The sequence below is a fragment of the Triticum aestivum genome, chromosome 1A (genome assembly GCF_018294505.1).
Source record: "Triticum aestivum cultivar Chinese Spring chromosome 1A, IWGSC CS RefSeq v2.1, whole genome shotgun sequence".
Lineage (NCBI taxonomy): Eukaryota > Viridiplantae > Streptophyta > Magnoliopsida > Poales > Poaceae > Triticum > Triticum aestivum.
The window spans coordinates 444,916,301-444,926,528 of NC_057794.1; positions in this window are offsets into that span (position 1 = coordinate 444,916,301).

Sequence of the window (10,228 nt, forward strand, 5' to 3'; positions counted from 1 at the left end):
GAAGAAGAAGAAGAAGAAGAAGAAAATGAAGAAGAAGAAGAAGAAGTAAGCATACTTAGGTAAAATGGAGCTAACCTAGCTAATTATGCCATTTTTGAGTGAACTAAGCATATTATGCCATTTTTGATATAACTTAGAGCTAACTTCATTTTGGAGAAGAAGAAGAAAAAGAAGAAGAAGAAGAACTAGAAGAAGAAGAAGAAGTTCTTCTTCTTTTCTTCTTCTTCTTTTTCTTTTTATTCTTTTCTTCCTATTCCTTCTTTTCTTCCTCTTCCTGGATTTTCTTCATCTTATTATGTCATTTGTGGACTAAATAGGCTAAATCATGTCATAAATGGACTAAATAGGCTAAATAAGAAGAAAAATGCCATTTTGGAGCTTACCTAGCTAATTATGCCATTTTTGACCTAACTAAGCATATTATGCCATTTTTTATATAACTTAGAGCTAACTTCATTTTGGAGAAGAAGAAGAAGAAGAAGAAGAAGAAAAGTTCTTCTTCTTCTTTTTTTCTTCCTATTCCTTCTTTTCTTCCTCTTCCTTGATTTTCTTCATCTTATTATGTCATTTGTGGACTAAATAGGCTAAATTATGTCATAAATGGACTAAATAGGCTAAATAAGAAGAAAAATGCCATTTTTGAGCTTACCTACCTAATTATGCCATTTTTTACCTAACTAAGCATATTATGCCATTTCTTATATAACTTAGAGCTAACTTTGTTTTGGAGTTCTTCTAGTCTTCTTCTTCTTCTTCTTCTTTTCTTCCTATTCCTTCTTTCCTTCCTCTTCCTTGATTTTCTTCATCTTATTATGTCATTTGTGGACTAAATAGGCTAAATTATGTCATAAATGGACTAAATAGGCTAAATAAGAAGAAAAATGCCATTTTTGAGCTTACCTACCTAATTATGCCATTTTTTACCTAACTAAGCATATTATGCCATTTCTTATATAACTTAGAGCTAACTTCATTTTGGAGTTCTTCTAGTCTTCTTCTTCTTCTTCTTCTTCTTTTCTTCATATTCCTTCTTTCCTTCCTCTTCCTTGATTTTCTTCATCTTATTATGTCATTTGTGGACTAAATAGGCTAAATTATGTCAAAAATGGACTAAACACACTAAGTAAGAAGAAAAATACCGTTATCACGGAGGTGTAGGAATGGTCGGGGCTGCGCAAGTGCCAGACGGAGGTGAAGGACCGGTCGGGGTTCCGGCGTTGGCAGAAGGAGTGGTCGATGCTTTTCGGGAGCCATGCTGCACCAAAGATCATTTCCAATAATGTCTCGTTAGCAAGTCCGCAAACTGAAATGTGAATAGTAGTAAGCAACGACCATTCAAATCAAACTCACCGTGGTCGCCGGAGCAATCTAGGGCATCGACGGAGGGGCCTGGTCATTTTTCTCGCACATGGTCTGCACATTTGGTTCTCACGAGTCAGTCATATTAGATAGTAATGCGAACATTACGTGCATGATTGGGCTAATATGCACGAGAAACATACCACGATGAGCTCGTATAGGGCCCGGTTAGCGTTGTCGTTCCGATTCCTCTCCTCCTCCAACAGCTTAGCCGTCCTCTCCTCCATCCCCCTCTCCCTCTTTGCCGCCTCCCTTTTTGCCTCCTCCAAAAGCGCATGCGTCTTCAATCTCTCTTTCTCAACAATAGCCTGCAACACACCACTCCTTGTTAGCATTGTAATCATCGACGGACGCACATACAATGTAATGGGGGAAAGGTGAGAGATTCCGTATAACTAACCGCCATGGCGAGCTCTGCGGGCCGTGCACGAGGCGTTATCTCGGGATCAGAGCTACTCAGGCGCTTCTTGATATGCGGGAGAGTCTTAGGATAACGTATCAGTCCATCACCAATGGCTTGAGAGCCATGGGACCTCCCGCCACCAGATATCATCACCAGCTCTGTATCAAAAGGATCCTGGCTCGGGTTAAAGTCCTCCCCTTTCCTCGCCTTCCCCTCGTCTCTGTACTTCACAAGCTTGTGGTGGGAGGACTTATTGGTGAAGCTCTCTGGATGATCTAGGTCAGACTCCGTGAATGGCTTGGCCTTCTTGTACGGGGCCATATGGGCCATGCCATAGAGGTCGAACAGACTTGGCATAGGCTTCTTGTGGTGGTGCGCTTGAGAGAGAGGAACAAAACATTAGTTAAGGGCTCAAGCTAACATGAAGAATAATATTGCTATGTAAATAGGTCATTTTGGAGCTAAGAAAGGTTATTATGTCATTTTCGAGGAAAATAAGCTAAGTTTAGGTCATTTTCAAGGTAACCAAGATTATTATGCCATTTTTGACCGAAGTATGCTAATTATGTCATTATTGAGCTATCCGGGGTTATTATGTCATTTTAGAGCTCATTATGTCATGAATGAACTAGCTAAGATTAGTTTAGGTCGTTATTGAGCTATCGAAGGTAGTTATGCCATTTTTTAGTAACCTTAGCATATTAAGTCATTTTATAGAGCTATCTAAGGTTATTATGTCATTTTATAGCTAATTATGTCATGAATGAACTAGCTAAGATTAGTTTAGGTCGTTATTGAGCTATTGAAGGTACTTATGCCATTTTTTAATTAACTAAACAATATAAAGTCGTTTTATAGAGCTATCTAAGGTAGTTATGCCATTTTTTTAACTAACTAAGCATATTAAGTCATTTTGGAAGGGATAAATGCTAGCATGAAGAATGAAATTGCATGAATCATGTAGCAAACCACATACCCAGTTATCCCCGTACTCAAACAGGTTGGAGCTCCCTTGATGGTGTGGCGCACCTTCCATTTGGTTGCACTTATCCTTGGCCCTCTGGTGTTCGACTAGCCATTAGGGAGAGCACCACGCATCCACCAACGCCTCCCAACAGTCCATCTTATCCACACACCATTTCGGGGGCACCTAAGTTAGTCAAGAGAAATTTCAGCGCTACGCCTACAAATCAAATCAAGAAAATTAAGTTCAAGGCCTTAAGAATAGGTAATTACCTTCATGTACTTCTCCTTACTCAGAAACTTGCTGCGACACTTCGTCTTGGCCCTTCTAATACCCTTCAAGGCGTAGTAGTCTCGAACGGCCTGCACACGAGCCTCGTGTCGTAAGTTCTGCAGTAGGCGCTTGCACTCGCTTTCGACAACCATAGACGCGGCCTCCCTCTCTCCCTCTGAAACCCTGTAGAAGATCTGCAATCAACCAAGACAACACTGATTAGTACAATCACTAGGTAATCACTAGGTAGTGTTGACTTTTAATTCTGTAAAGGAGAAATTACCCAAAACCGACGGAACACCATGTCGGCCATCGCCGACCATCTCCCCCGGTGGGGCCGGGGCAACTGAGTGCAGCTCCCAACTCAGTGCTAGCTGTGGAACCTAACCCTCACCGGGCAACGTGACCCACCCAGGGAAGTGCTGCCGGCAAATCACACCAAGGACCTGGTTGGGCCTGCGGACAGCACGGGGGTGTACCCAGCCCCTGCAGTATGACAAGGCCAACGTATTAGATATTAATTTGAAGGAGCATGAAGGCAAAAGGTTAAAAAATATTAAATGCATTTACTTCAACCCTTAGGCGCAATCAACCACCTCTGGTCAGGGGTCGCCGGTACGGGCGGGAGCTTTGTACAGCCACGCTTGTAGACATTCTTGCCCTTCTCAACCAGCTCGTCGTCGTTGTAGCTATCATCAGAAAAGGTGTCCTCGCTACCATCAGTAGGGCCACTAGCCTTCGGAGTCTCGTGGGAAGAAGCCTCCGGGATCGGAGTCTTCTGGGACGAAGACCCCGTGACCGGAGTCTTCTAGGACGAAGACTCTGGGACCGGACTCATGTGGGGCGAAGGATCAGCGACCCGAGTCAGGTGGGGTGAAGGATCAGCGACCCGAGTCTGCTGGGGCGAAGGATCGGCGATCGGAGTCCGAGATGGGTCCACGTCAGACGGAGCAGTCCTATGGTCGGGTGAATCAGCTGAGGGTGGCGGCGAGGAAGGCGTAGCAGCCTTCCTACCTCTCCCGCTGCCACGCCCACCTCTACCAGCCTTCTTCGTCCTCCCCCGACCTCTCCCAGCCGTAGAACAAGCGTCCACCGCAGCTGTCTGCATACTATCTAGCAGCGCTCTCCGGAGGGGCTGGGCTGAAATAATGGAACCACCCCTCTGAGTAGCGCTCGCAGGAGGCTCGGGGCGCTCTTGACACTTGCCCACCAACCTGTCAACACCTGCAATGACAAAAAGTAAACGAAATTAGTACAACATAAAAAAATTTGGATACCTGACATGAATATAATAATATGTATATAATTTAAGTGTATCATCATCATGAACATAGTAAAAATACACCCGATCAACACAAATATATATGATTTAAATGTATCTTCTTCTTCTTTCTTCTTCTCCCTCCTCCTCTTCCTTCCTCCACCTCCTCCTTCTTCTAAACTAAAACTAAAACTAAAATAGAAACTAAAACTAAACTAAAACTAATCTAAAATAAACTAAAATACTCTTCTTCTTCTTCTAAACTAAAACTAATCTTCTTCTTCTTCTAAACTAAAATACTCATCTTCTTCTTCCAAACTAAAACTAAAACTAATCTAAAATAAACTAAACTAAAATAAACTAAAACTAAACTCAAACTCAAACTATAACTAAAACAGAAACTAAACTAAAAGAACTAAACTAAAAAGAACGGGGGGAAGAACTCACCTGCAGGGATCGCCGCAGGAGGCGTGGGGCGGCCGGTGGATGGGAGGGCGGCCACTTGAGGAGGAGGCGGCCCGGTGGAGGGGGAGGCCGGACGGCCGCCGCGGGACGGTGCGGGGACAACGACGCAGGGAAGGGGGCGGGGCAGCTGGAGGGCCGCAGCGCGGCTGGCCGACGTGGCAGGGGCGGCGGGGGCGCGGTGGAGGTCAGGGCACCGCAGGGGAGGGGTGCGGGCCGGCGGGGCGGCCGGCTACAGCGATCGGGGTCGGCGGCGGCGCGGATCGGGGATGGCAACGCAGGGGAGGGGGCGGGGGTGGGCCGACGTGGAAGGGGCGGCAGGGGCGTGGTGGAGGTCAGGGCGGCGCAGGGGAGGGGTGCGGGGCGGCAGGGTGGCCGGCTATGGCGGACGGGGTCAGTGGCGGCGGCGCGGGTGTGGGTCGAGGGTGTCGGGTACAGAGAGAGAGAAGAGAGAGAGAGGACGGGGTGGGACGGCCATTTACATACCCATCTCTTTACCGTCCACCAGCGGACGTCAAACAGTCTTTGCCATCCGCCAGTTGACGGCAAAGAAACTTTGCTGTCAGCTGGCGGACGGCAAAGAACTAGCTGATGGTGAAGGACCTCTTCGCCGTACGCTGTCTCTTTGTCGTCCGCTTCCTCAAAGCGGACAGCAAAGGACCTCTTTGTCGTCAGCTGGCAGACGGCAAAGAGGCGGCGGATGGCAAAATGCCAAATTCCAGTAGTGTATGTGAGTTTAATGAAAATGAAATCTTATCTTCTTATGCAAAGGGTGTTTATAGTTACTATGATATTGAACAAATTGAAGAATTTGTTTCTTTTAAGGGTGCTTATGAAGTTGCTTCTTTGATTGAAAAGTATGATATTACTCTCTACGAATCTGAAAATCTTGACATACTTAAATATTGCTATGAAAACTATGCTCATAATGTCTATGTCAAAGAATTTATTAAAAGAATGACCGCTGCTTTGGAAGAAAATAATGATATGCATGAATCTATAGATAATTATGATTCCAATTATTTGATTGAAATATCCCTTGATGAACATGATGCTTGCTATTCTTGTGGCCATGATGCCAATATTTATGAAGATGAATTTGCTACAGTTCCTTATGTTAAACATGAGATCGTTGCTATTGCACCCATACTTGATAGTTCCTTCGATGAAAAGCATGATTGCAATGATGTTATTATAAATTCTCTTAATGTCAATTGTGTTAATGATATGAAAAACCTCAAGCTTGGGGATGCTAGTTTTCCTATAACTACTATTTGTTGCAATGATCATGATTGGGGTGATTCTTCTTTTGATCTTGAAAATTTATTTAAGCCCCATGATGAATATGAGATTTATAATAGTGTTTGCAATATCATTGAAAGTGGGTTTGGAAGAGTGTCAACTTTAGATCCCACATATTTGGAAAATGTTCAATCTTATGAAATTTTTGATAAAAGTGGGTTTGGAGAGGTCATGACTTTAGTTAATGTTAATCCCACTGTTTTGGAAGAGTGTCAACTTTGCATGCATGTGGATCGTGTTGAAAATATTTTGTGTGATAGATATTTTGTTGAATTTGCTTATGATCCCACATGTAATTATTATGAGAGAGGAAAATATGATTGTAGAAAATTTCATGTTACTAAATTACCTCTCGTTATATTGAGATTGCTATTGTTTCTTTCCACTTCCTTGCATATGCTAGTTTTTGCTTGCTATCATAATTTGTTTGCCTATAAGATGCCTATGCATAGAAAGTATGTTAGACTTAGATGTGTTTGTCACGCGTTTTATGATGCTCTCTTTTGTGCTTCAATTCTTGTCTTTCATGTGAGCATCATTGAATTTATCAATGCCTAGCTAGGGGCGTTAAACGATAGCGCTTGTTGGGAGGCAACCAAATTTTATTTTTGTTTCTTGCTTTTTGGTTCTGTTTAGTAATAAATAATTCATCTAGCCTCTGTTTATATGTGGTTTTATGCTTTTAATTAGTGTTTGCACCAAGTAGAACCTTTGGGAAGACTTGGGGGAAGTTTTTGCGATCTTGCTGTAAAAAAGAGAAACTTTAGCGCTCACGATATTTACTGCCATTTTTTACTGGAGAGTGCGATTAGGTTGATTATTTTTGCATATGATTAATAGACAAATTCCTCACGTCCACCAATTTATTTCAGAATTTTTGGGGTTACAGAAGTATTTGAAACCTACATATTACTACAGACCATTCTGTTTTTGATACATTCTGTTTTTCGTGTGTTGTTTGCTTATTTTGATGAATCTATGGCTAGTATCGAAGGGTATGAACCATAGAGAAGTTGGAATACAGTAGGTTTAACACCAATATAAATAAATAATGAGTTCATTACAGTACCATAAGTGGTGGTTTGTTTTCTTATACTAACGAAGCTCATGAGATTTTCTGTTGAGTTTTGTGTTGTGAAGTTTTCAAGTTTTGGGTAAAGATTTGATGGATTATGGAATAAGGAGTGGCAAGAGCCTAAGCTTGGGGATGCCCAAGGCACCCCAAGGTAAAATTAAAGTACAACCAAAAGCCTAAGCTTGGGGATGCCCCGGAAGGCATCCCCTCTTTCGTCTTCTTCCATCGGTAACTTTACTTGAGGCTATATTTTTATTCACCACATGATATGTGTTTTGCTTGGATCATATTGTATGATTTGAGTCTTTGCTTTTTAGTTTACCACAATCAACCTTGCTGTACACACCTTTTGGGAGAGACACACATGAATTGGAATTTATTAGAATACTCTATGTGCTTCAATTATATCTTTTGAGCTAGATAATTTTGCTCTAGTGCTTCACTTATATCTTTTAGAGCACGGTGGTGGTTTTATTTTATAGAAATTATTGATCTCTCATGCTTTACTTATATCATTTTGAGAGTCCTTTAGAACAACATGGTAATTTTCTTTGGTTATAAAATTGGTCCTAATATGATAGGCATCCAGGATGGGTATAATAAAAATTATCATAAAAAGTGCATTGAATACTATGAGAAGTTTGATACTTGATAATTGTTTTGAGATATGAGGATGGTGATATTAAAGTTGTGCTAGTTGAGTAGTTGTGAATTTGAGAAATACTTGTGTTGAAGATTGCAAGTCCCGTAGCATGCACATATGGTAACCGTTGTGTAACAAATTTGAAACATGAGGTGTTATTTGATTGTCTTCCTTATGAGTGGCGGTCGGGGACGAGCGTGGTCTTTTCCTATCAATCTATTCCCCTAGGAGCATGCACGTAATGCTTGGTTTTTGATGACTTGTAGATTTTTGCAATAAGTATGTGAGTTCTTTATGACTAATGTTGAGTCCATGGATTATACGCACTCTCACCCTTCCATCATTGCTAGCCTCTTCGGTACCGTGCATTGCCCTTTCTCACCTTGAGAGTTGGTGCAAACTTCACCGGTGCATCCAAACCCCGTGATATGATACGCTCTATCACACATAAACCTCCTTATATCTTCCTCAAAACAGCCACCATACCTACCTATTATGGCATTTACATAGCCATTCCGAGATATATTGCCATGCAACTTTCCACCCTTTCATTTATGACACACTTCATCATTGTCATATTGCCTTGCATGATCATGTAGTTGACATCATATTTGTGGCAAGGCCACCATGCATAATTTATCATACATGCCACTCTTGATTCATTGCCCTTCCCGTTATACCATCGGAGGCATTCATGTAGAGTCATATTTTATTCTAGTATCGATTTGTAATCATTGAGTTGTAAATAAATAGAAGTGTGATGATCATCATTAATAAAGCATTGTCCCAAATAAAAAAAGAGAAAGGCCAAATAAAAAAAAGGCCCAAAAAAGGAAAAAATGAAATAAAAAGGGACAATGCTACTATCCTCTTTTTCCACACTTGCGCTTCAAAGTAGCACCATGATCTTTATGATAGAGAGTCTCTTGTTTTGTCACTTTCATATACTAGTGGGAATTTTTCATTATAGAACTTGGCTTCTATATTCCAACAATGGGCTTCCTCAAATGCCCTAGGTCTTCGTGAGCAAGCAAGTTGGATGCACACCCACTTAGTTTCTTCTATTGAGCTTTCATACATTTATAGCTCTAGTGCATCTGTTGCATGGCAATCCCTACTCCTTGCATTGACATCAATTGATGGGCATCTCCCTAGCCCGTTGATTAGCCGCATCGATGTGAGACTTTCTCCTTTTTTGTCTTCTCCACACAACCCCCATCATTATATTCTATTCCACCCATAGTGCTATATCCATGGCTCACGCTCATGTATTGCGTGAAAGTTGAAAAAAGTTTGAGAATACTAAAGTATGAAACAATTGCTTGGCTTGTCATCGGGGTTCTGCATGATGAGAACATTCTTGTGTGACGAAAATGGAGCATGACCAAACTATATGATTTTGTAGGGATGAATTTTCTCTGGCCATGCTATTTTGAGAAGACATGATTGCTTAGTTAGTATGCTTGAAGTACTATTATTTTTATGTCAATATTTAACTTTTGTCTTGAATCTTTCGAATGTGAGTATTCATGCCACAATAAAGAAAATTACATTGAGAATTATGCTAGGTAGCATTCCACATCAAAAATTATGTTTTTATCATTTACCTACTCGAGGACGAGTAGGAATTAAGCTTGGGGATGCTTGATACGTCTCCAACATATCTATAATTTTTTATTGTTCCATGATATTATATTATCTATTTTGGATGTCTAATGGGCTTTATTATACACTTTTATATTATTTTTAGGACTAACCTACTAGCCCAAGGCCCAGTGCAAATTGCTATTTTTTTGCCTATTTTAGTGTTTCGCAGAAAAGGAATATCAAACGAAATCCAAACGGAATGAAACCTTCGGGGGAGTTATTTTTGGAACAAACGTGATCCAGGGGACTTGGAGTAGACGTCAATAAAGAAGCGAGGCAGCCACGAGGCAGGGAGGCGCGCCTGCCCCCTTGGGCGCGCCCCCACCCTTATGGGTCCCTCGCAGCTCCACCGACCTACTTCCTCCTCCTATATATATGGATATATATATATATCCATATACCCCGAAAACATCCAGGAGCACCACGAAACCCTATTTCCACCGCCGCAACCTTCTGTACCCAAGAGATGCCACCTTGGGGCCTTTTCCGAAGCTCCGCCGGAGGGGGAATCGATCACGGAGGGCTTCTACATCAACACCATAGCCTCTCCGATGATGTGTGAGTAGTTTACCACAGACCTTCGGGTCCATAGTTACTAGCTAGATGGCTTCTTCTCTCTCTTTGGATCTCAATACAAAGTTCTCCTCGATCTTCTTGGAGATCTATTCGATGTAACTCTTTTTGCGGTGTGATTGTCGAGATCCGATGAATTGTGGGTTTATGATAAAGATTATCTATGAACAATATTTGATTCTTCTCTGAAATCTTTTATGTATGATTGGTTATCTTTGCAAGTCTATTCAAATTATTAGTTTGGTTTGGCCTACTAGATTGATCTT